General features: G+C 37.8%; 1 long non-coding RNA gene across 1 annotated transcript in view; it reads left to right on the top strand.

Moving 5' to 3' along the window:
- LOC102552210 (uncharacterized) overlaps positions 1 to 20911 on the top strand; it is a 200473-nt gene extending 179562 nt beyond the window's left edge. The window contains exon 8 of the long non-coding RNA XR_589848.4: positions 16490 to 20911. This is a non-coding gene — a long non-coding RNA (uncharacterized LOC102552210). The remainder of the gene's footprint in view (positions 1 to 16489) is intronic.
- The last annotated feature ends 4357 nt before the right edge of the window (positions 20912 to 25268 follow it).

The following is a 25268-nucleotide window of genomic DNA, read 5'->3' as shown; positions in this document are numbered from 1 at the left end:
TTCATAGCAGCCTTATGTATAATATCCAAAAGCTGGAAAAACCCATGCCCTTCAACAGAGGAATGGACACAGAAGACGTGGTACATCTACACAATGGAGTACTACTCAGCAATCAAAAACAATGACTTCATGAAATTCATAGGCAGATGGATGGAACTAGAAAATATCATCCTGAGTTCAAACACCCAATCTCTCTCTCTCTCTCTCTCTCTCTCTCTCTCTCTCTCTCTCTCTCTCTCTCTCTCTCTCACACACACACACACACACACACACACACAGGACACACATACACACCAGCTCATACAACACACATGTTATTCACTCACTGATAAGTGGATATTAGCCTAAAAGCTTGAATTACCAGACATACAATCCACAGACAACATGAAGCTCAAGAAGAACAACCACAGTGCAGATGCTTCAGTCCTTCTTGAAGGGGTTTGCAACCCCATAAGAACAATTACTCTCAACCAGTGCTCCCAGGGACTAAACCACTACCCAAAGTATACGACAGACCCATGACTCCAGCTGCATATGTAGCAGAAGACAGCCTTGTTAGGTACCAGTGAGAGGAAAGAGAATAACAATTAAAATGTAAATAAAAATAACCAATTTAAAAAAAAAGGAAGAACTGCCTGAGATGAGAGTCTTAGGGTGGGGTTGTACAGATAATATGACCAGTTTGACTGCCTTAATTGCTATGATGCCAAGCCTGAGAGAGGGTGGATTTAGGCCCTAGACTGTAGAAGAACACAGCAATTTTAATCATGCATGCTTTCAGTTCTGTCTGTTCCTGGTTGTGGATGTGAGGTGTCAGCTTTAAGGTCTTGCCACTTTGGCTTCTGGGAATATAACCTGTACTTGTGAATAAAAAGAAACCCTTTCCTGTCAAAGTTGTTTATTTTCTGGGCATTTTATAAGGCAGTAGAGATGAAATCACAACAAGAAGAATGAAAAATGTCAAAATGAGACACAGCCTCTAAGGCTCCCAGGAAGTTTGCAGTAACCAAAGACACAGGTGAGAATCTTGCCCAATTACTCTCAGTGCCTGGGACACCTGTGGAGAACGTCTGATGTGGGATCTATCTCTGCCCCCAAGACCCCCACTCCTGCTGTTCTTCACCTTCATTCCAATCCACTTCTCCATGCAGGTCAGATTATTTAGCTCACCACTCCACCACACCCCATAGCCTGCCTGCTTTCCAGGGGTCTGCAGTAACCAAGGACATAGGAGGCCCACCATAACAAGACACAGCACTCCATAAGTAAAAGGAGACTGGCTCTATCCTAGGTCACAGAGTTCTTCCTGCCTCCAAGGAGGCTGACTCCAGTCAAGGATAGTTGAGAAAAAAGATAACCAGATGGTCAGCGGCAAGGGCAAGATCATAAGCAATAGAATCCAATGTGATTCTGCACTATCAGAACCCAGTTCTCCCAGCACAGCAAGCCAGGGATAATGACCTAAAATCCTACCTCAGGAAGATGACAGAGGGCTCTTGGGAGGATATAAGTAACTCCCTTAAAGAAACACAGGAAAACACAGACAAAGCAGTAGAAGTCCTTAAAGAAGAGGACACAAATAAATCCCTTAAAGAATCACAGGAAAATACAAACAGTTAAGTGAAGGAACTGAACAAAACAGTCCAAGGCTTAAAAATGGAAATAGAAACAATAAAGAAAACACAAATGAGGCAACCCTGGAGATGGACAACTTAGGAAAGATCAGGAGCTACAGATCCAAGTATCACCAACAATATACAAGAGATAGAAGAGAGAATCTTAGGAGTAGAAGATACCATAGAAGATATGGACACTTCAGCCAAAGAAAATATAAAGTGTAAAAAGCTCTTGGACAAAACTATCCAGGAAATTGATGACACAATGCAAAGATCAACCCTAAGAATATTTGAAATAGAAAAGGGTGAAAAATCCCAGCTCGGAGGGTCAAAAAACAACGGCCAAAAAAATCATTGAAGAAGACATCCCTAACCTAAAGAAAGTGAAGCCTACAGAACACCAAATAGATTGGACCAGAAACAAAAATGGTCCATCACATAATAATCAAAACAACAAATGTACAGAACAAAGAAAGAATATTAAAAAGCTATAAGAGAAAAAGGCCAAGAAACAAATAAAGCAGACCTATAAGAATTATACCACACTACTCAACAGAAAATCTAAAAGCAAGAATATCCTGGACAGATGTCATTAAGATCATAAGAGAACACAAATGCAACCCAGAATACTATACCCAGCAAAATTCTCAATCACCATGGATGGAAAAAACCAAGATATTCCATGACAAAACCAAATTTAAACAATATCTTTCTACTATTTTAGCCCTACAGAGGATACGAGAAGGAAAACTTCAACAAAACAAGGGTAACTACACCCTTGAAAATACAAGAACTTAAACATTTCACAACAAACTCAAAAGAAGAGAATCATATACATATAATACCACCTCCAGCCAAACAAACACAAAACAAAACAAAAAAAAAAGAAAAACAAACAAACAAAAAAAAAACGGGAAATAACAACCATCTGTCCTTAATATCTCTCAACATCAATCAACTCAATTCCACAATAAAAAAGACACAACATAACAGACTGGATGCATCAACAGGATCCAGCATTTTGCTCTTTACAAGAAACACACTTCAGTGACAAAGACAGACACTATCTCAGAGTAATAGTGGAAAAAAACTTTCCTAAGCATATGGTCCCAGGACACAAGCTGGACTAATATCCAATGAAATAGACTTTTTTTTTTGAAATATAGGATATTTCTTTATTTATCTGGTTTGGTTTTTTTTTATTAACTTGAGTGTTTCTTATTTACATTTCGAGTGTTATCCCCTTTCCCGGTTTCCGGGGAAACATCCCCCTAATCCCTCCCCCCTCCCCTTCCTTATGGATGTTCCCCTCCCCATCCTCCCCCCATTGCCGCCCTCTCCCCAACAATCACGTTCACTGGGGGATTCAGTCTTAGCAGGACCAAGGGCTTCCGCTTCCACTGGTGATCTTACTAGAATATTCATTGCTACCTATGAGGTCAGAGTCCAGGGTCAGTCCATGTATAGTCCTTAGGTAGTGGCTTAGTCCCTGGAAGCTCTGGTTGGTTGGTATTGTTGTTCATAAGGGGTCTCGAGCTCCTTCAAGCTCTTCCAGTTCTTTCTCTGATTCCTTCAACGGGGGTCCCGTTCTCAGTTCAGTGGTTTGCTGCTTGCATTCGCCTCTGTATTTGCTGTATTCTGGCTGTGTCTCTCAGGAGAGATCTACATCCGGCTCCTGTCGGCCCGCACTTCTTTGCTTCATCCATCTTGTCTAATTGGATGGCTGTATATGTATGGGCCACATGTGGGGCAGGCTCTGAATGGGTGTTCCTTCTGTCTCTGTTTTAATCTTTGCCTCTCTATTCCCTGCCAAGGGTATTCTTGTTCCCCTTTTAAAGAAGGAGTGAAGCATTCACATTTTGATCATCCGTCTTGAGTTTCATTTGTTCTAGGCATCTAGGGTAATTCAAGAATTTGGGCTAATAGCCACTTATCAATGATTGCATACCATGTGTCTTTTTCTGTGATTGGGTTACAGCACTCAGGATGATATTTTCCAGTTCTAACCATTTGCCTATGAATTTCATAAAGTCATTGTTTTTGATAGCTGAGTAATATTCCATTGTGTAGATGTACCACATTTTCTGTATCCATTCCTCTGTTGAAGGGCATCTGGGTTCTTTCTAGCTTCTGGCTATTATAAATAGGGCTGTTATGAACATAGTGAAGCACGTGTCTTTTTTATATGTTGGGGCATCTTTTGGGTATATGCCCAAGAGAGGTATAGCTGGATCCTCAGGCAGTTCAATGTCCAATTTTCTGAGGAACCTCCAGACTGATTTCCAGAATGGTTCTACCAGTCTGCAATCCCACCAACAATGGAGGAATGTTCCTCGTTCCTCTTTCTCCGCATCCTCGCCAGCATTTGCTGTCACCTGAGTTTTTGATCTTAGCCATTCTCACTGGTGTGAGGTGAAATCTCAGGGTTGTTTTGATTTGCATTTCCCTTATGACTAAAAATGTTGAACATGAAATAGACTTTTAACCAGAATTATTACATGATTTTGGTGAAAGATTCTTCGTATTCATCAAAGGAAAAATCCACCAAGAGTAAGTGTCAATTCTCAACCTCTATACCCCAAGTACCATGCCATCAACATTCTTAAAATAAACTTTAGTAAATCTCAACATACACATTGAACCCCACACAATAATTGTGGGAGATTTAAACAGTCCACTTTCACCAATGGACAGGTCATTGAGTCAGAAATTCAACAGAGACATGTAGGGTTGTGGGTTCCATATCTGTTCCACCACAGGGCACTGCTACTTGGGGAGACAGAATATGGGGAGTTTGACTGTGATTATCCCATGCTGCTGCCAGGTGTGGGGCAGCAGGCAGTGAAAGTTACCCCTAATTCCTGGTTGAGATAGGTCAAATCCCTAGGAGATCCTAAAAGGGACAGCAGGTACATTCCCATTCCCCCAGGATATCAGGGCCTCAAGTAGCTGTCCCCACCCCGCAAAGACCCATGGTAGAGAGGTTTGAGACAGACCAGTCATGTAGGACAATGCCCTAAGCTCCTCCTCCACACGTGAGGAGGTTACCACAGGTTAAGTAGGCTCAGGACAGATCAGTCTAGAGACATGAGACCATGACTCAAAATACATAGATGAGGTCTTCCCACGCTCTCAGGCCAAACAAATAGGAAGTACCTACTGTCAGTCACTCACCCATCCAAATATCTGTATTTAAGTGTTGTGTTCAGAATTAAAAGTATGCAGGAATTACTCCATCGTCTGAGAGCTTCTGTCCTAAGAGCTGTGACATCACCGCTTCGGGGAAAGACCTGCTCTCCCGAAATCATCACTGCCAAAAGCTCTCCTGCACCCATCACTGGCCAGTCAGTTTCCTGTTGGCTCAGCCCACCCTGAGCAGCCTAAGCTGCAGCCAGTGGCAGAAAGGAGCAGGACCGGTAGCTGGGGAAAGGGAAAGCTGTTCCTCCTCCCGGCCTGAGTTCTCTTCCCATCTCCCAAGCCTGAGCACCTTGGTGAGAGATCTCTGTGGGAGAACCCTCCGGTGCCAGAGCCCTACACCAGGGTAGGTGTTGGAATGTAGGGAAGCCCCAAGAGTACCGCTCTGAGGGTGGAGAAATGCAGTCTTAGGTGTGCAGACATCAGAGCTGGCTCAGGTTTCTCAGACCCTTGGATACCCTGGTGCTTCTTGGAGTCACAAAAGAGCCAAGAATGAAGTCTAGGCCCTCAGGCTGGAGTCCTAGCCCCACTGTGGGCATGAGTTGACTGTGGGAAAGCGCAGGTCTTTGACTTGATAGCAGTGGCAGTTTTGGTGGCAGTCATGACTGGGAGTACAGAGAAGCCTTCTACAGGAGATTGGATAGTGGCTCCCCACAGCATATCCAATGAAAAGAGACAGTCTGTGGTTCCAAATTATTTATTGCAATGGTGGAAAGTGTATGTGTAAAATCGTACCCCAGTTCTTACAGTGGCATTGAGGTTAAATACCTTTGCAGGGAGGAATATCTGGGAAGGAATGCTTATTGGCTAACCCTCTGGGCTCCTAGGGTCTTCATTAGCTTGGAGATCTCTGTCTTAAGCCTATGTGACCAAAGGTTATGTCTCTTTTCTTACTGTCTTGGTCTGAGATGTTAGGGATGCCTCATCTACATGCGGAAGGGATCCCTTACCTAGCTGATGGCCAAAAATGTATGGGGAACTGCTGCAAGTGGCAGATGCCTTTCTCCCAGGAGCAGGCAAAGCTTCTAACATCCCTTTCAGAGTCTCTGAAGCCTTCAAAGCCTTTAGCTCAACAGAGGACCAGAGTAACTCTCATGGTCCACTGCCACACAGAGATACTGTGAAACTAACAGAAATTATGAACCAAATGGATTTAACAGATATCTACAGAACATTTCGTCCTAAGAGAATGTACCTTCTTCTCAGGATTTTCGTGGAACCTTCTTCAAAATTGACCATATAATCGGACACAAAATAAACTCAACAAATACAAGAAGATTGAAATAATCTCATGCATTCTATCAGATCACCACAGATTAAGTCTGGACTTCAATTACAACAAAAACAACAGAAAGCCTACATACCCATTAAAACTGAGCAACTCTCTGGTCAGTGATAACTTGTTCAGGAAAGAAATAAATAAGGAAATCAAAGATTTTATAGAATTCAATGAAAGTAAAGACACATCATTCCCACAATAGTGGGAAAAATTTAAAACAGTGTTAAGAGGAAAATTCATAGCAATAATTCCCTTCAGAAATAAATTGGAGAGAGCTCATACATGCAACTTATCAGCACAAGTGAAAGCTCTAGAATAGAAAAAAGCATACACACATAAAAGGAGTAGACAATAGAAAATAGTCAAACTGGGGGCTGAAATCAACCAATTAGAGACAAAGAGGATAATAGAAAAAAAATCAATAAAACAAGAGCTTCTTCTTTGAAAAAATTCAACAAGATAGATAAATCCTTAGACAAACTAACTAAAGGGCATAAAGACAGTATCCAAACTAACAAAATCAGAAATGAAAAGTGACACAAAACAGGTGAAACTGAGGAAATTTTTTTAAAAAAAGCATAACAACTTCCTACAAAAGCCTATACTATAAAACCTGGAAAATATAGATGAAATGCATAGTTTTCTAGAGAAATGCTGTATACCAAATTTAACTCAGGATGAGATAAACCATCAAAACAGTCCCATACCCCCAAGGAAATAGAAATAATCATTACAAAAGCCTTCAAGCCAAAAAGGGAGGGAGGGCAAAAACAGGTGGGTTTAGTGCAGAATTCTACCAGGCCTTCAAAAAAGAGCTATTGCCAATACTCTTCAAACTATTCCATACTACCTAATTTTTTCTATGAAGCCACAGTTATTCTTATACTTAAAACACATAGAGGCCCAGCAAAGAGACAACTTTAGACCAATTTCCTCTTGAGTATTGATGCAAAAATACACAATAAAATTCTCACAAACTGAATCCAAAAATACATCAAAACCTTTATTCACAAAGCTTAAGTAGGCTTCATCCCATGGATGCAGGAATAGCTCAATATACAAAAGATCCATCAATGTAATAAAATCTCAAGGAAAAAATCACATGATCATCTCATTAGATGCTAAAAAAGCCTTCCACAAAATATAGCATCATTCCATGTTAAAAGTCTTGGAGTGATCAGGAATTCATGGTGCTTACCTAAACATAACATATACGAAACAAACAGCCAACATCAAATTAAATGAAGAGAAAATAGAAGCAATACCCTTAAAATCTGGGGATAGACAAATTGCCCACTCTGTCCTTTTCTGGTCAATATACTATTTGAATATCTAGTATAGATAGATACTATAGATATAGATAATATCTATAATTCAATACAGTCCCTAGAAAATTCCAACATAATGCTTCACAGACATGGAAAGAGTAATCCTCAACTTCATATGGAATCTCAAATACTCCAGGATAGCATAAAACAATTCTCAAAAACACAAGAACTTATGTGGGGATACCATCCCTGATGTCAAAGCATATTACAAAGCAATAGTGAAAAAATATACATGATATTGGTACAGACAGGCAGGTAGATCAATGGAATAGAATCAAAGACCCAGAAGTAAACCTATAGACTCTTGATCTTTGACAATAAAACCAAAAACATATAGTGGAAAATAGAAGGCATATTCCATAAATGGTGCTGGTCTTCTAACTGACAGTCTGCATGTAAAAGAATGAAAACAAATCCATACTCATCACCTTGTACAAAGCTCAAGTCCAAGTGGATCAAGGACCTCAATGTAAAGCCAGATACACTAAATCTACCAGAAGAAAAAATAAGTATCTACTAGAAGATCCTCAAACTCATTGACACAGTGGGAAATTTCCTGAGCAGAACAATTTCTCAGGCTCTAAGATCAACAATCAATAAAAGCAAACTTCGTTTAGTTCAACTTCCAAAGTCCTCATAGTTTATGTTAGTCTCAAAAATGTCAAAATTTCAAAGACTCTTCTGAGATTCATCCAGTCACTTAACTGTAATTTCCAAAGCAAGACAGGAAACCAGCTGGGCAAACTCCAAACTCTGCATCTCCATGTCTGATGTCAAAGCCGTCTTCAGATCTCCAACTCCTTTGTCATCTTTGACGACTACAACAAACTTAACTTCTCCTGGGCTGGTTCCACCCCTATTAGCAACTTTTCTTTGCAGATATCCCATGGCTCTGGTATCTTTAACATTTTGTAGTCTGCAAGTCAGTGTTACAGCTTCATATTCTAATGTCTAGGAATTCACACATGATCTTCTGGGCTCCTCGAAAGGGCTGGTGTCACTTCTCCAGTTCAGCCCTGTGTAGCACTCCAAGCTCAGGTTGATTCACTTCGCTGCCACTGCTGTTCTTGATTATCTTCTTGATACTGGCATATCCAATACTGGGGTCTTCTGCTGCAATTAGGCTTCACCAATAGCCTCTCATAGGCTCTCTTCTTGGTGTCAAGCCTCAGCTCCTTTGCATAATCCCTTCAATCCTGGACCATTAATTCACACTGAGGCTGTGCCTTCAGCAATGACTTTCCCTGACCTCTGACAGTGCCAAGCCTCAGCGGGTCTTCATGACCACTGACCCCTTCATGCCTTCAAAACATGTACAACCTGGGGGACTCTGAGACAACTGCCTATGCTTCACTCTTCCCTGGGGCGTCAAGTTACCTCACTCAGGATGCTATTTTCTAGGTCCATTCTTTTGCCTGCAAAATTCATGATGTCCTCATTTTTAATAGTTGAATAGTATTCCATTGTGTAAACGAACTACACTTTCTATATGCATTCTTCGGTTGAGGAACATTGGGTTGTTTCCAGTTTCTGGTTATTGCAGCTAACGCTGTTATGAACATAATGGAGAACCTTTTCTTGTGATGATTGGGCATCATTTGGGTACATACCCAACAGTGGTATAGCTGGTTCTTCAGGTTGAAATGTTCCTAATTTTCTAAGTGTGATAGTTTATATATACTTGACCCAGGGAGTGTTACTATTAGAAGGTGTGGCCCTGGTGGAGTAGGTGTGTCACTGTGGGTGTGGACTTTAAGACCCTCATCCTAGCTGCCTGGAAGCCAGACTTCCACTAACAACATTCAGATGAAGATGTAGAACTCTCAGCTCTTCCTGTATCATGTCTGGCCCAGAGAAGAGTAAGGCCTGGTATCGGGGAAAGCACTGACTCAGCGGCGAAGTGGAGGAGAAATGGGGTGAGGAACTGTGGAGGAGTCATTGACTGGAATGTAAATAAACAAAATAAAAACAAAACATGTGAAAAATGACACAATGAAACTTATCTTTGTATCATAAGACAATCAAGAGGCCAAAAACACCCGAACATTGTTATAAAAATGTGCTGAAATATTGATATGGCACATAACAAAATATAATAGTAAATATATTTCAAAATGTTTATACTCAATATATTGTTGATGTTAGCTAAAAATAATTAATTCCATCATTTACTTGACAAAAGTACAAGCCAACGGAGAAAAAAATAAACAAGATGATCACTGACTTCTGATCATATCACCATCTTCTGTGGATAATTGATCAACATCAATACGGTACCTGATGCCAAGACTAAGACTAGTTTTTAGTCAGACAGTTGTTGACAATTAATAAACATTGAAACAGAGAAGACACTTTGAAATTAAAGAAAAGGAAAAGAAAACCCCACATGGGACAGACTTATCAGTGGGAAAAAACTGTCAAGTGTATACTACAAATTAATTATATCATAATGGAGAATAAATAGTAAAATCCTGCAGTATCTTGAATGAAAGGTAAAACTCAGAATCACCACCCAAACCACTAAAGAACTTAGTTCCAAGGCTAAAATATTTGCTGTGTCAGAAAGAAGAAGGGGGAGGAGGAGGAGGAGAAGGAAGAAGAGAGGCAGGAGCACAAACACAACAAGAACAGGACCAAGGCCAAGGAGAAGGCCAAGGAGAAGGCCAAGGTGAAGGCCAAGACCAAGTCCAAGACCAAGACAAAGACCAAGAAAAGAAACAAGTTACAACCATCAATAAAGTAATTAAAACTAACAGAGCCAAAGGGACAAAGATAACTGCATGAAGAGGATAAAAATCCACAAGGTAAGACTCTAGATTTTGGGGGAGGAAAGAGGCAAAAGAAGAAAAACAAAAACAAAAATAGCAACAAACCCCACTCCTGGTTACAGAATTCTAGATATATATATATATATATATATATATATATATATATATATATATATATATATATGTGTGTGTGTGTGTGTGTGTGTGTGTGTGTGTGTGTGTGTGTGTACATATATATATTTATATTTATATGTGTGTGCGTGCATGTTTAATTATGCATGAAAATCATGTAATAAAGAAGAGGGAATGTAGATGATATTGAAGCAGTTTCTTGGACATCATAGACTTATTCTAAAGGAATATTTAGAAACACATGGGTACACATAAAGTTTTATTATATCAACAAGGTCTGGGAAAAGGTGAATAGAGAGCATCTGCTAATGATATGATGTCATTAAAGTAAGAATAGACTGGATGGTCCTAAGTGGGTAGTATTTGATGCACCCAAACCAATATTGAGAAGACACATGCCACACCACATTAATCTGTATAAATGTAGTGGTTTAAAGGCTGTACAAACTGGCAGAATTATTACACATGAAAGCCATACAAAAATCAAATATGTGCAAATCATAACAAACCATTTTTTTAATACAGAAAAGTCTTTCTCCATTGAAGCCTAAATTCTTAAAATGACAATAGTCACTCATTTCAAATATTTTCATTGTATTAAAGAGAATTTTATAAATGAAAATGAAGGAGCATGTTCATGCCTGACATCAAGACTGCAGAAGTACTTTTCATAGTGAAATGGTACTAATTATTTCATTCAAAGAAGAGAGATTGTGTATATCTAAAAGATTCTCAAAATTATAATCTTCACTCAATCCTCATCAGCTGTCACTACTATTATTTCAAAAGGGAATGTTTTGTTATATGCTCTTGAAGAAGTTTGTGAAATGTTATCATCTTCTCACTCGTGTTCCCTACCCAGTGTTTTCTAACAGTTGTATCTTACTATCAAACAAAGAAAAAATGAAATATGTTTATCACGATCTTCGTATTTCATACCTAGTACCTTTAAATGTACATTGTGCTTTGTTATTAAAGCTAGGAGCATCCGCACTTCACATTTATATCATTAAGTGAAATCAGGAAGGTATTATGCTGCTTAACAAGATAAAATTTTAAGCCTTTAACACTTCTCAGTGCTCAACAGCACAGACTAAAACATTAATATACAACTTTCTTGCCTTCTAGAGACTCTCTTTATCACTGAATTTGAAAATATTATTTCCCTCTGGATATTCATCTAGTTTGTGCATCATTGGTATGATAATGTAGGCCTGAAACTTTCAGGATATTGCTTTATGCCAGTAAATTCTCAAGAGAAATGATTTCATTTCATCAAAAAAAAATTTGTAATTTTGGAAACAGCTACGTTTTGCCAATCTATTGCATGATTCTCTGTGTTTGATTGCTCTGCACCTGCGTGAAATAATCGCTAAAGCAGTATGCATTCTGAGAGAATTACAGAGTATGCTGGCCTTATAATGGTAATATCTTCAGTTATTTATATAGCAAACTCACGTAGAGCATTGTCCTTGTAATGAAGAGCACAGGGCATAAATTTCTGGGTCTCCTCAATGACGCATAAGCCAAGAGTTTAGAACAGCATTTGATAGCTCATATACTAGGAAATTCCTTATTCTCTATGCAACAATTGATAAAAATGTAATCGCCACATGATTACATCATTTATCACAAATCAAATAGCACACGCTAGCTATCAATGAATGAACTTCAAAAATCTACAAATAATTTACCAAGTATATATACACATGAAAATTTGTATGATTAGAGTTACTAGAATGATACATTCTAACATTTACTTACCTAGTTGTAATCTTCTTTACCTTAAACTACACTGTTCTGCACTTTAAAAAGAAAAAAGTATGAAGGTGAGTTTCCTGCTCATTTTTGTTGTTAAGTATTCCTTATATTTCAGTCATCCATAGAATTCCACAGAAGTCTTGTGATGACAACTACTAAAAGTAACAATTTTGTGAAACGCAAGCAACAAAGGGTTTGCTATTTCCACATTTGGGATATGTAGAAGACCCAGAACAGGGAAAATGGTTTCATGGTCCATGAGTATCTGAGATGTCAATTGAGTTCACTTTATCCTTTAATTTTCAGATGTAATTTTGCCTCAATGCTCTTCCGTAAGGATAGGTGAGCAAAGATCTCATTGCTTGAGGTAATTGTTTTAAAGAAAGTTGGATTTGAGGAATGAATGCCTCAGAGCCCTCTATTCAGTCACTGCACCTTTGAGATTATCTTGCCATAATTCAGTGTCTTCAGTATCTTTTTTTTTAGCTTTTTATTAGATATATTTCCTTACTTACATTTCAAATGTTATTCCCGTTCCAGGATTCCTGTCCGTAAGTCCCCATTCCCTCCCTTTCCCTCCCTCATATGGTTATTCCCCCCATACATCCCCACTACTGCCCCCCATTCCCCTGCACTGGGGGTCCAACCTTGGCAGGACCAAGGGCTTCCCCTTCCACTGGTGCCCCAACAAGTCTATTCTCTGCTACATAGGCATTTGGAGCCCTGGGTCAGTCCATGTATAGTCTTTTATTAGTGGTTTCGTCCCTGGAAGCTCTGGTTGGTTGACATTGTTGTTCTTATGGGGTTGCAAACTCTTTCAACTCTTTCAATCCTTCCTCTAATTCCCCCCAGGGGGTCCTGTTCTCAGTTCAGTGGTTTGCTGTTAGCATTGACCTCTGTATTGGACATGCTCTGGATGTGTCTCTCAGCATAGATCTATATCCGGTCCTTTCAACATTATCTTTCTTCTACTTGGAAGATTTTCTCCAAAGCAGTATACTTCAGACATCAAATGCAAATAGTAGGAGGATATGTGGCTCTGATGAATGAATGCTACAAAATATTGGATTGGCAATATCAAAGGTCACACTGTGCACCTATATTATTTAAGGACCCTTAGAAGTGTTAGTCCTAGTAGCTTGTTGCTGTTCAGGTTTACAACAGCTTCCAAAGATTTTTGAGTATATTGCTCAAAGGTTCATTTAGAATAAGAGAATTAGAATAGTATTAGCCACTGAAAGAAATAGTCTCCTCAAAAACATTTCATCTTAGTTCATACAGGCAATATTGACAGGATGTTTTCACTAAGGAATTCAGAGATCAGAGAATGAGGTGGTCAACACAGAAAAGGCCACACACAGCAGCTGATTTTCTAAGAGGAAGAGCATGGAAAGCATATGGTGTCCCTTGTGTGAAAGGAATCAGTGGGATAGAAACCCTGAATTTTCTCTCTTCCACTCTTGTGTCTTGCTAGTATATCACACGGGTTCAGCCTGTTGTGTGTCAGAATATAACATATATCTTGCTAGCAGTCTTTATAAATCACATCACCCGAAAACAGAGCAAGCTTTCTTTCAATGGTTGTTCAGAGAAGACAAGTAACTACTGCTATAAAAATGTAAATTCAGGGGTTGGGGATTTGGCTCAGTGGTAGAGCGCTTGGTTAGCAAGTGCAAGGCCCTGGGTTTGGTCCCCAGCTCCGAAAAAAAGAAAAGAAAAAAATGTAAATTCAAAGACTTTGAACATTTTACACATGAAAATAATAGTACTGTGTCTCTAGGGTCAAATATTCAGAAAATGAAAAAAGGGAGATATAGCATGAAGACACTTGAAATTCAGGGATGTTTTCTCTTTAAGGGCTTCTGGGTTGCTGCAGGTCTCCTGGGAGGGCTGTGGCCCTTGCTATATCAGACTTCCTGTGAGGCCTCCAGACTGAGGTCTTCAGAAGGGGCACACGAGCTGCTGATCTTTGCCCTGCATGCAGCAGATCTCCTGAGAGACTTTCAGACTGTGGGGTCCTGAGAGGAGCAGACAAACTAGAGATCTGCTCCAGTGGAAGGTGCAGGCCTGAAGAAGAGTGGAGTTGGGGGAGTTTGGGGGTGGGGATGATGTATATAGAGTCTGCCAGGCTTCTTAGGCTTCCCAGCTGCTGTGGTTGGTGTCTGGGAGGATCCCTTACCTTTACCTTTGCCCTGTGTGCAACAGAACTCCTGTGAAGCCTTCAAACTGTAGGGTCTTTAGAGGAGCAGACAGACTGGTGATCTGCCCCAGGGGATGGCACAGACCAGAAGGGCAGGTAGAGTCAGCTAAGCATTGCACAAGATTAATTTACAGAGCGATGCAACTATAAATATGGTCCACAGACTAATGTTAAGCACTTATATATTTGCCACTGGCCTAGCTTGCAATAAATACAGTAAATAAGCATTTGGAAATGTAGTCATTTATTACTATTCATTATCTATTTTATTTATTTAAATCCCAAATATTGCCCTCCTCCCAGCCCCCCCGCCAGAGTTCTTTCTCTTCCCCCCTTTCACTTCTAAGAAGGTGACCCCCAACCCCACCCCAGCATTTCATTTTCCTGGGCATCAAGTCTCTATAAGACTAGGCACATCCTCTCCCACTAAGGGCAGACAGGGCAGTCTGCTGCTCCATATGTGCGGGGGCCTTGAACAAGCCTATGTAAGCTATTTGATTGGTGGCTTAGTCTCTGGGAGCTCCCAGGGTTCCAGGCTAGTTGAGACTCTTGCTCTTCCTATGGGGTTGCCATCCCCTTCAGTTCCTTTGATCTTCCCTCCTACTCTCCCCTAGGGGTATCTGCTGTAAGTATCCGCCATCTGCCTCAGTCCATCAGTGGTAGAACCTCTCAGAGGACAGCCATACTGGGCACAACTTAGCATCAGTAATAGTGTCAGGGTTAGGTGGCCACTCATGGGCTAGATCCCCATATTGGCTGCTAACTGGTCAGACGTTCATTTAGTCTCTGTTCCATTTTTGTTCCTGCATTTCTTTTAGACAAGAACAACTTTGGTTTGAACATTTTGAGTGTGAGTTCGTACCCCCATCACTGGGGGTAACTCTCTAACTACTGGAGGTGGTCTCTTTAGGTTGCATAACCCCACTTTTGGGCATTTTGGCTAAGGTCACCCAAAATAAATCCTGGGAGCCTTGCCTATCCCAGGTCTCTTTGAATTTTTCGAGCTCCCTCAGCCCCCCACCCCCCACATGATCCTTGGTGGCTGCATATTTCCATTCATTCTCTTAGTCCTCTGGGCTTCTCTCCCATCTCTCCTTATACCTGCTCCTTCTCCTTCTTGTTCCTTTCCCCTTTCTCCTGTCCACTCTCACTCCAGTCCCTCTCATCCTCTGCCTCCCGTGATTATTTTGTTTCCCCTTCTCAGTGAGATTGAAACATCCTTACTTGGGCTTTCCTTCCTGTTTTACCTCTTAGGGTCTGGGAGGTGTACCATGTGTATTGTGTACTTTTTGGCTAATATCCACCTATTAATAAGTATATTCATACCATAAATGTTTATTTGAGTCTGGGTTTCCCCATTCAGGATATTTTCTAGTTCTATCCATTTGTCTGAAAAATTCATGATGTCTTTGTTTTTTAATAGCTGTATAGTAAGTACTAAATTGTGCAAATGAAACACATTTTCTATATGAATTCTTTGTCAAGGGCACCTGAGTTGTTCCAGTTTCTGGATATTATGAATAAGGCTGCTATGAACACAGTGGAGCACGTGTCCTTATGATATTGTGGAACATCTTTTGGGTATATGCTCAGGAGTAAAATAGCTGGGTCTTTAGGTAGAACTAGTTCTAGTTTTCTGAGATTTGATTTCCAGAGTTGTTGTGGCAGTTTGCAATTCCACCAACAATGGAGGAGTGATCCCCTTTCACCGCAGCCTCACAGGCATGTGCTGTTGCTCAAGTCTTTGATCTTAGCCACTCTGGAGTAAGGTGCAATCTCAGGGATGTTGTGATATGTGTTTCCCTGATGATTAAGGATGTTGAACACTTCTTTAAATGCTTTTTGACCATTTGTGATTTTTGTGTTGAGAATTCCTTGTTTAGTTCTCTACCCCATTTTAAAAATTGGGTTATTTGGCCTTATGGAGTCTAACTTGTTCAGTTCTTTATATATTTTGAATATTAGCCATCTGTAATGTAAGGTTAGTAGAGTTCTTTTCCCAATCCATAGGTTTCTGCTGTCATATTGAATGTGTCTTTGCTTACACAACCTTTTCCATTTTAAAAGGTTCCACTTGTTTATTGATGACCTTAAAGCCTGAGCAATTGGTATTCTGTTCAGGAAGTTTTCCCTGTGCCAATGCTCTTCCCGACTTTATCTTTTATTTACTGAATCCTGTATCTCTTAAAAATCTTCAATTGGTTTCACAGATTGTGAAAAGTTACACTCATGAATGTCGTGCTGAAGATGGTGTACTTCAAACATCTCCATTCCTTGGCATCGCCACAGCGAGATCAATTTCAATGACTTTTCTGTGTTGTGGACACTGGAGTTCATCCAAGGCTTGTGTAGATTCCCCCTTCACTGTTGAGGGATCAAGGATGTCAGATGTGCAGCCAACTCGAATTTCTGCAGTGAGTTTTATTAAGCTTACTTATTTCTAGGCCCTTTGAATTCCATTTTTCTGGGAATATAATTTATGAAGCAAATAAGAATATCTCTCTAATGTGGAAAAGCTCTCAGAGGACCAAAATGAGTCTATTTGCTCACATAGAAGTAAGAGAAAGGATTGTTACAAAAAGTACCCAAATTAAATGAAAGCTTTTGTGAATCATACAGGCTATGAACTTCTGGTGCAAAATGTCTTTGTTTTAAGCACAAGCTTTTTTTAAGCCCTCATGGAATTTTCTTTAAAAAGATATGGCAGTTATTTCTAGAACCTCAGATAATGTATTAATTATTTTATAGTTTTTATTTTCCCTAATCTAAATATAGAAACACATAGACCAGAAAGTTGGTATACTTGTTGTAACAAATCATTCAATTGTCAATATAGGTGAAATTTTGATAATTGCTTTTGTACGGACTTTCCTGTAGAGGAACCTAGAGGAACCTAGTATTTCACTAGGTGTCATGAACAAGGGGTGAAATTTTTAGGGAAATGGGTGCATGAGAATGTTAGACTAAGAATAATACTACCAAAAATAGATATGCGCAGAAATAAATGATTCATAAACTCAAAGCCAAACATGGTATGAGACAAATTCTGAAACTTTCAAGGATTTTCAGTGACCAACAAGATGCCTGTGTCTGTGGCATGTGTAGGTTATCTGTGGTGGACTCAACTCTGTGTGATATTCAAAGACTTAGATTGAACCCCTATTTTGTTCTTTATAAATTATATATTCTTTGTATATTTCAGATGTTCTCTGACTATTTATGAGAGATAGTGAGAACTTTATTTTTAAAATGTGACCAATGAATATGTGAAGTACCATAAAATAGAACCTATAAAATTACACATTGTCTCTCTTTGTGGGACAGAAACTAACAAGAGTCATCGTTAAGGTGCAGCATATAGAATATGTATTTGATCTTCATGCAGGAGGTGCAGATTATAAATACCCAAGAGTTGAAACACTTAACAATGTTTATATTATATTTTTCTATACATTATATTCTGTTTTTATTATGTATGCTGGGGTATGACAGAAATCACAGTGGCGCAATGCACTATGGACTACATTAGCTAATTGTTTTTCAAGGAATGAACTGATAAGGTGATGTGTTGTTTCTCCTGTGTGCAAAAGAATCACTCAGAAATTCAGCAGTAGGAGATGCTTTACTTGCCAAAGCCCAAGACCCACTTGCAAAGCTCAGTACTTGTAAGGTGATATTTCATTCAGTAGATTAATCTCTCAGATGTTCAAGTCAGTGTTAGACATTATGACGTACACTGGAGCTGCAAATATAAAAAACACAAGGACATCCTTCTCTAAGGTAATATTTCAGAAGCAATAGCATCTGCCCATAATAACCATGAAGTGCAACAAACGCAATGTGAGGTTTTTAGTGGGTGTCACAGTAGTGCAAAATAGATAAACAGTTAAAAAATAATGATCTCTACCTGAAATGCAGCTTAATGTGTGAGTGGAAATTAGCCAAGCTGAAAGTAATGCTATTGGCAGAATTCCAGGTATAATTAAAGATGAAGTGATAGAGACTGGAATTAGTATGTTGTGTTGCAAACGCAACAGATAGATGTTGCATCGCTTCATAAAACTTTATAAACACTCTTCATATCACCACACAATTTACATAGTCAGAGTTAGGTAATCTACCAAATTATTATTTGTAACATTTAGAGTGCATTGTAATTTGCTTCTTTCAAAAGACATTTTCATTTTAAATATAAACAGTTATTGAGTGGTAGAGAAACACCATCTGGGAGTAGAGAGCTTTCTGTGACAAGGGTGAAGACCAGAGTACCAATGTAGCCTCGTGAATGCAGTGTGAGCATGTTAGTGCACCTGTAATTCCAATATTCAGGAGGTAGAGATGGGGTATCCATTGCTCAATATGGCTAACAAGACATTAACTTCAACCATCCATAGGTATGTTCACACACAGGCACATGCATCCATGCACAGGCAAGAGCTATACACATGTGAGCAGACATACACAAATGCATGTACATACCACACATATGACATAGGTTAAAGGTGAAAAGTAAAACCCTATTCCACAAGTGTTATAACAGATTGATGAACTTCTGTCTGTACTTGCATTTTATTTTCTATATATAAAGCTAGCAGCATGAATTCTTTGTATATAAGCCATAGTTGATATATCCTTCATAGTACTGAAAATTAAAACTAAGTGTTGATGAAATATATTACGTTTAAGTGCACACATTTCTTAAAACCGACTCATTTTTAAAAAGAGAACAAACTTAAGGTAAAATTGTTTTCTACAAACTTTAGCCTGAACCGTAAATTCTATATGTAAAAAATGATGTATCAGCTTGTGAACATAATTTTTGTTAATGTTTATTTTGGTGGATTAAGCATTTCCAAGTGAATCCATGAGACACTTCTCTATCCTATTATTATTTGTAAACCATTCATCACTAACCTATGGCTACATATGCATACTTAAACCAAGGTGACTGATTTACCTGATTCTCCGTTGAAGTTGAAACAATGTATATGTACTTTCTATGTTGAGAAAATAAAAGTAAATTACTAGTTCCTAACTATATATCACAATTAGAGGCGAGACTTAAAAAATGTAAAGGAATGGTTATCTATTCCAGCGTGTGCATGACTTTTGTACTAATTGATCAAATAAATTGGCAAAATGTTAATTTAAACTGAATGTCATTTATATACTCTGGATTAGTTCTCAGTAAAGCTAGGAACTATGTTTCACTTGGCTTACATTTAATTGATGTACTGAAGAAGAGACCATTTTTAGACACCTACTCTGTCAGTTGAGGGCCATTTATTTGTTAAGTAATTACACTTCTCACTGTGATGTAATTTGTTTTCTCTAGGCTCTATGACACCTACACTAAATTAGATTGTGTGTTCTCATTTTAAAGGAGATAGTTGAATAGTTGAGATTACCTTTCCATGTCATTATAAGTAAATTGCACAAATTAATGATCAAAATTTGTTTAGGGTACACAACAAAATGAACACAGGACTCAAGATGCTGGTAAGCACACTTAATAGGAAACAACAAAAAGTTATTATGTTAGCTCTTCATGTTACATAGAATAAAATTTAGGCAAGGAGTAGGATTCATATGCTACTTATTTTGAATTGTGATGTAAACAAATATTTCTTGTTTTTTAATGATTCTTGTAGAGAATCCAATGCTGTGAAGATAATACTTGCTTGGCTTTATGTATCAAACTTAATTATTTGGATTCTGCGCGTGCCTCTCATTTTAGTGCAATGACTTTAAAATTGATCGTTATTTTTAAATATTGAAGAAGTGCTAGGATCCTGTATGCCTACCCAGGAAATTTGCAAACATCAGCATTCTTGTGCCCTATTATTCTGAAGTCCTAAAGAAATCCTGACTTACTGTTTCTTTAATGCTGTTCAATAAAGACGGAACACTGTCACCATAGAGACTGATGAGGACAGAGTAACAGCCAAAACAAACATGATCGGATATATCCCTCCTGGTATATTTGGTCATTCACCCACCTTGTGTTGAGGAGCTTAATAAGCCACCTTTGGTTTTAAAGAATTACATGGGCGAGTTCTTGACAGAAAGTACTAGAAACATTTATGTAAAGGCAGATCTCTAATTAATTGGAATAGAAAGAGTGTCTATGTTTACTTTAGGTTTTGTTGTCATGGTATATACCTTGTACTGATTTGTAAGTAGTGCACAATTGATAGAAATATCAACCTATTATTCCTTTACATGTTCTCAGCTCTCCTTAAAGTTTCCTTTGAAATGGAATTGAATTGGCACAGTAGGTGTGGCCTTAGTTCTAATTAAGCAAAGACAGGAGAGGCTTAAGGCTAGAAGAAATAAGGAAGCTTTAAATAGTTAAACGATCATTTCACAAAAGTGTTATTGCAATTATAATACAATTTAAGGTTATATGTCTTTGAACTTGATTGGTCATATTTTGTCAGCAACTTACAGTAAGAAAAAATAAGTCATTTCCATAAATCAAGATTTTCTGGTAAAAATCATCTTGGTCAAATTCTTTTATCTCCAAATTAAAGAATAGACATAAAGCACTTCCTTAGTAGAGTAAAACATTATTGCCTCCAGGTAGACTAAAACATTGGATGCAATAATAAAATTCAAAATGGTACCGTAAAATAGCCATGGCCTTTTAAAAAAATGCAGGCATATATATTTTACAAAATATCAATTCTTTATTAATTTTTCCCATTTATATTGTTTCCTGTTGCTCATAACATTTTGTTTCAAATGTTAACTTTGCATATATACTTTTTCCTCTTACTTAAAATTCTGAGTAATACTTGTCTTCCAAATAAGAATAAGCTGCCAGTGTAGTAACTCATAAATCCTAGACTGGAGAAACTGAAACAGGGGGATTCCCATGAATTTGCTCATACCCTGACCTACATATTGATTTCTGAGCGACCCTGGGCTACAGAGCAAGAACCTGTTTCCTAAAACAAACAGTATAATTAGTAAAAATTTACAATAAATGCTTGACTGTTTCAAATATTTTTTTTGCTTTCATATCAGATGATATACATCACTAAACATTGGTAAGGTTACATTTTATCTGAATTTTGATGCCACGATAAAAATTATAAGAACTCTCAAAAGTCTATCTATATAGTTACATGTAGTCTCAAAGTTAGAGCTGTGTGATAGAATGTTTGGTCCTTAGGACGTTTATCCAGATGTATCTCTGAAAAAACAAAACAAAAACAGAAAAGTGAATCATATCAAAAGTGAAAGGTAAAGAAATATTGAATTTCAGAACTGTACTAGATGGTTTATTTCCCCAGTTACAAATGTAACAGCTATATAATGACTTGTTCTACATATATTTGTGAGTTCTCTACTAATGGGAGCCTGGCATTTCATGCATCTCGTCTTTCCTTGTCATTTTTGTGTTTTGATTCAAGTATTATTGATTGTACAGTCAACAGAAACAAACAGTTTCTTCCTGACTCTTGGAATGAACTTAATAGAAGAGAAATGGTTTCTGTGCAACAGCCACAGTTAAATACGCTACTTTTCTAAAACTTCATATTTGTATTAGCTGACGATAAATCTCAAGATCGAAAACAAGATACAAGCCAGCACCTCCAAAGTAATAATATGATTAATCACAATAAACCTAATCACATGAAAAAAGAAAAGAGAAAATATTGTAAATAAATAAAATAATGTCTCGGTGCTTAGAAACACTTAACTACTCCCCAAAAAAGAGCCAGAGTTGCGTTCCCAACCAGCATGTCGGGAGTTTCACAACCACTTTGATTTCATCTGCAGGGGGTCAGAGGCTCTCCTGTGTCCTGGCATTCATATGTACTCCCACATAGACAGAGGTACAGAATGAAAGGAACAAAGGAAGATGTAAATAAACCCCACAATCGACACTGAGTTTTATGTAGAAAATTTATTAGTTATTTCTCTTATAGAAATATAGGAGCTAATATATATACATATATATATATATATGAAAATTTAGCTATGCTTTTGAATATCTCTACAATTGTATCACATTTGCTTTTTTTTCCTAAGGCACTGCTGACAATTCTAGTCCAGGCTAACAAGGACTACCTTGTAAACGAGTAGCAAATTTATCAAAGAACAACTAGAATAGAACCTGGATCAATTTTTTTAAAGTAAAACCCAAAACCTGTTTAATAGCATTGGAAAGCCAAGACAACCAGGATGTGAGGAAACAGGAAACCATAAAAAGGGAAGCTCATTAAAGAGAGTTAAACAGCTGTGTGCTTCCCACCCTAAGCCAATTGGTAACAGTGATGTTGTGCTAGGCAAGAAGCCAATTTAGCAAAAGCAGCTAATCGGCAGAAGTGCTAGGCAGGGAAAGTGTCAAAACCCCAGGGACTAAGAACACATAAGGGACTAAGAACCCAGACATAGAAAAACTTACTGTGATGAGCCCAACTTTCTGCCCTGGTTTGTAGATCTTGAAAAGATTGGGTCAAAATATACCTCAAAGAGGGATGCAACTCATAGAGTGGAGCCCTTCCCTAACACACGAAAGTTCTTGGTTTGATGCCCAGTGTTGTATAAACCCAGGTGTGATGTTCTATGCCTGTAAATCCTGCTCTCTGTAGGTGGACACAGGACAATCATAAGTTCAATGTCATTCTCTACTATACACTGAATGTAAGTTAAGTCTGGGCTACAAAAAAAGTCTCTGAGTTAAAAGAGAGGGGGAAATTAGAGAAATCGCATATATCTCAAACACTTAGGATACACACATTTTCTAAAAATTCAAAACCGTGAATCTGGTACAAAAAATAAATGAGGAGAACATCAAAGCTGCCCAAAAAATTTTTCAAAAGAACCCAAGCAGTTTATTAGTCGTTTGGCTTAAGAAAGTTAAACTTGTCACAAGATTTCATTAAACATCTATTTCAGGAGATGTTGAGAAAACAACTGAGGATACAGAACAGTTAGAACTTTTCATAGTGTGTAATTGGTGTGCCTACTCAAAAAACCTGCTTGGCATTCTCTCCTGAAGATGGACATGTCCATTTCTTATTTTGATCTTAGATACACAACATATTCAACAAAGTGTGCGCTTTTGCAACAGATGGGTAAGTAAGTAGGTAAGTAGGCAGGTAGATAGATGATGGAAGAATGGTACATAGATAGATAGATAGATAGATAGATAGATAGATAGATAGATAGATAGATAGATAGATAGACAGATGATAGATAGACATATATTATAACAACTACAAGAATATCATAGCACAATATTTTGGTAAATATTTTATAAGCTATAAATAATGTAAAAATCTATCAAAGGTTAATAACAAGAATATTTTGCATTTATGGATAGTTATAAAATAGAATTGGTCTGGCTGTGAGTTGACTTTTCACCTGGGAAATTCTTTTAATGTATAAGGTGTGAGTAGAGAGAAGAGAATGCCCATGCAGAAATACCCAGGAAATCACCGAACATCCAACTTGTATATAACTATTACCATAGCAAATGTATCTGATCAAAAATGTCAATCCTATTACAGACAAAAATTATTTGGAAACAAAGCATCATATAGTAAATTAAATTAATAAATGACTCCTCTACATGAGGCAACAATTGATTCCATAATATCATTTTGCAAATAAACCATTCACAGTGAATACATACTTCATAAGCCCATGTATGTTTATGTATGTTTGTAAATAAAACCCAACAAAACCTACACATTTTTATCTTTGACCGGAGGCTAATTTATTCTGTGATGGAGTCTTGTCTAAAAGGGTACAGACATTTTTAATCAGATATTCCTTGATTTGAGCACTGATGAATTATGTCATGTCTTGTGCTGGGTGATTGTGTTATGTGTTAATATAATATTTCATTAAAATATATTTAACATTTTATTTAATCACTAAAATTATACATAATAATAGGATACTTAATATCAAGATCTTGTTTATTGTTATTTGGATTTCCACAAAAACGATTTCTATTTCCAAAAACATTATAGGTCATTATTAAAGTTAACTGAAATTATTTAAACCTGTGTCATTTTTATTTCCCAGATAATTGTGCTATGCTTCTCTTTGTATGTGTGCATATGATACTGTATTTTTGTGATTGTGGGTGAGAGACTTTGTGTGTGATTGAATGTGCACAGATATTGTCAAGGAGGTCTTTTCAGCACAATATTTTTTTTTAAAAAATTTCTACAGCCTTTACCTATTTTTTATCTTCTTCCGAAGGCAAGGTTCTTTCAAAATGTCTTTTTTTTTTCATTTTTTGAAAAGTACCTTAGCTTCCACAAGAATAATAGAATAGACAGCATATCAGAATACCACACAGGGAAATACCATGGCAACAGATACTCTGACCGTGGGCAAATCTGCCCAAGCTTGTCAAATTTAGTGTCTCCAAATTGCCGTAAGAAATATTAACACTGCAAGAAAATTAATGTTTTATCCTGTTGTATATTTAGGTAATACATATAACTACTTATGTTAAATCAGAAATAAATTACTCAGCTAAGGGAGTAAATAAATGCTAAAGTAAATGTTAAGTATAAGACATAACTTCATTAAGTCACTTTATCCTAAGAGCTTGTGTAGATTGTGTTTTATGTAGCTAATCACAAGTAGATAAACGAGAAAGGGTTCTTTGTTCACATGTGTTTACCACCACAATGGACAAGACAAAGAGGAAAGAATCTGAACTCAGACTGGCAGCAGACTCTCCAAGTCATCTGCTAAAAAAATAATATATATTGTGATTAATATAAATGTTCATCATTATTTGATATGTCTTCCTGTTGACTGTTTTGTGTCACTTTTCAAATTTTATTTTTCTTGGCTATTTTATGTTCTTACATTTCAAAGGTTATCCCCTTTCCTCCCTCTCCCAAAATCCCTCTCCCTCCCTCTGCTTCTAAGAGGATGCGTCCATTCCCACCAACCCACTCCCACCTTAAAGCCCTGGCATTCCTTTATACTGGGAAAGGGAGCCTTCAC

The sequence above is a fragment of the Rattus norvegicus genome, chromosome 1 (assembly GCF_036323735.1).
Source record: "Rattus norvegicus strain BN/NHsdMcwi chromosome 1, GRCr8, whole genome shotgun sequence".
Lineage (NCBI taxonomy): Eukaryota > Metazoa > Chordata > Mammalia > Rodentia > Muridae > Rattus > Rattus norvegicus.
The sequence above is the reverse complement of the archived record's forward strand: the minus strand, read 5'-3'. Positions and strand labels throughout refer to the sequence as shown.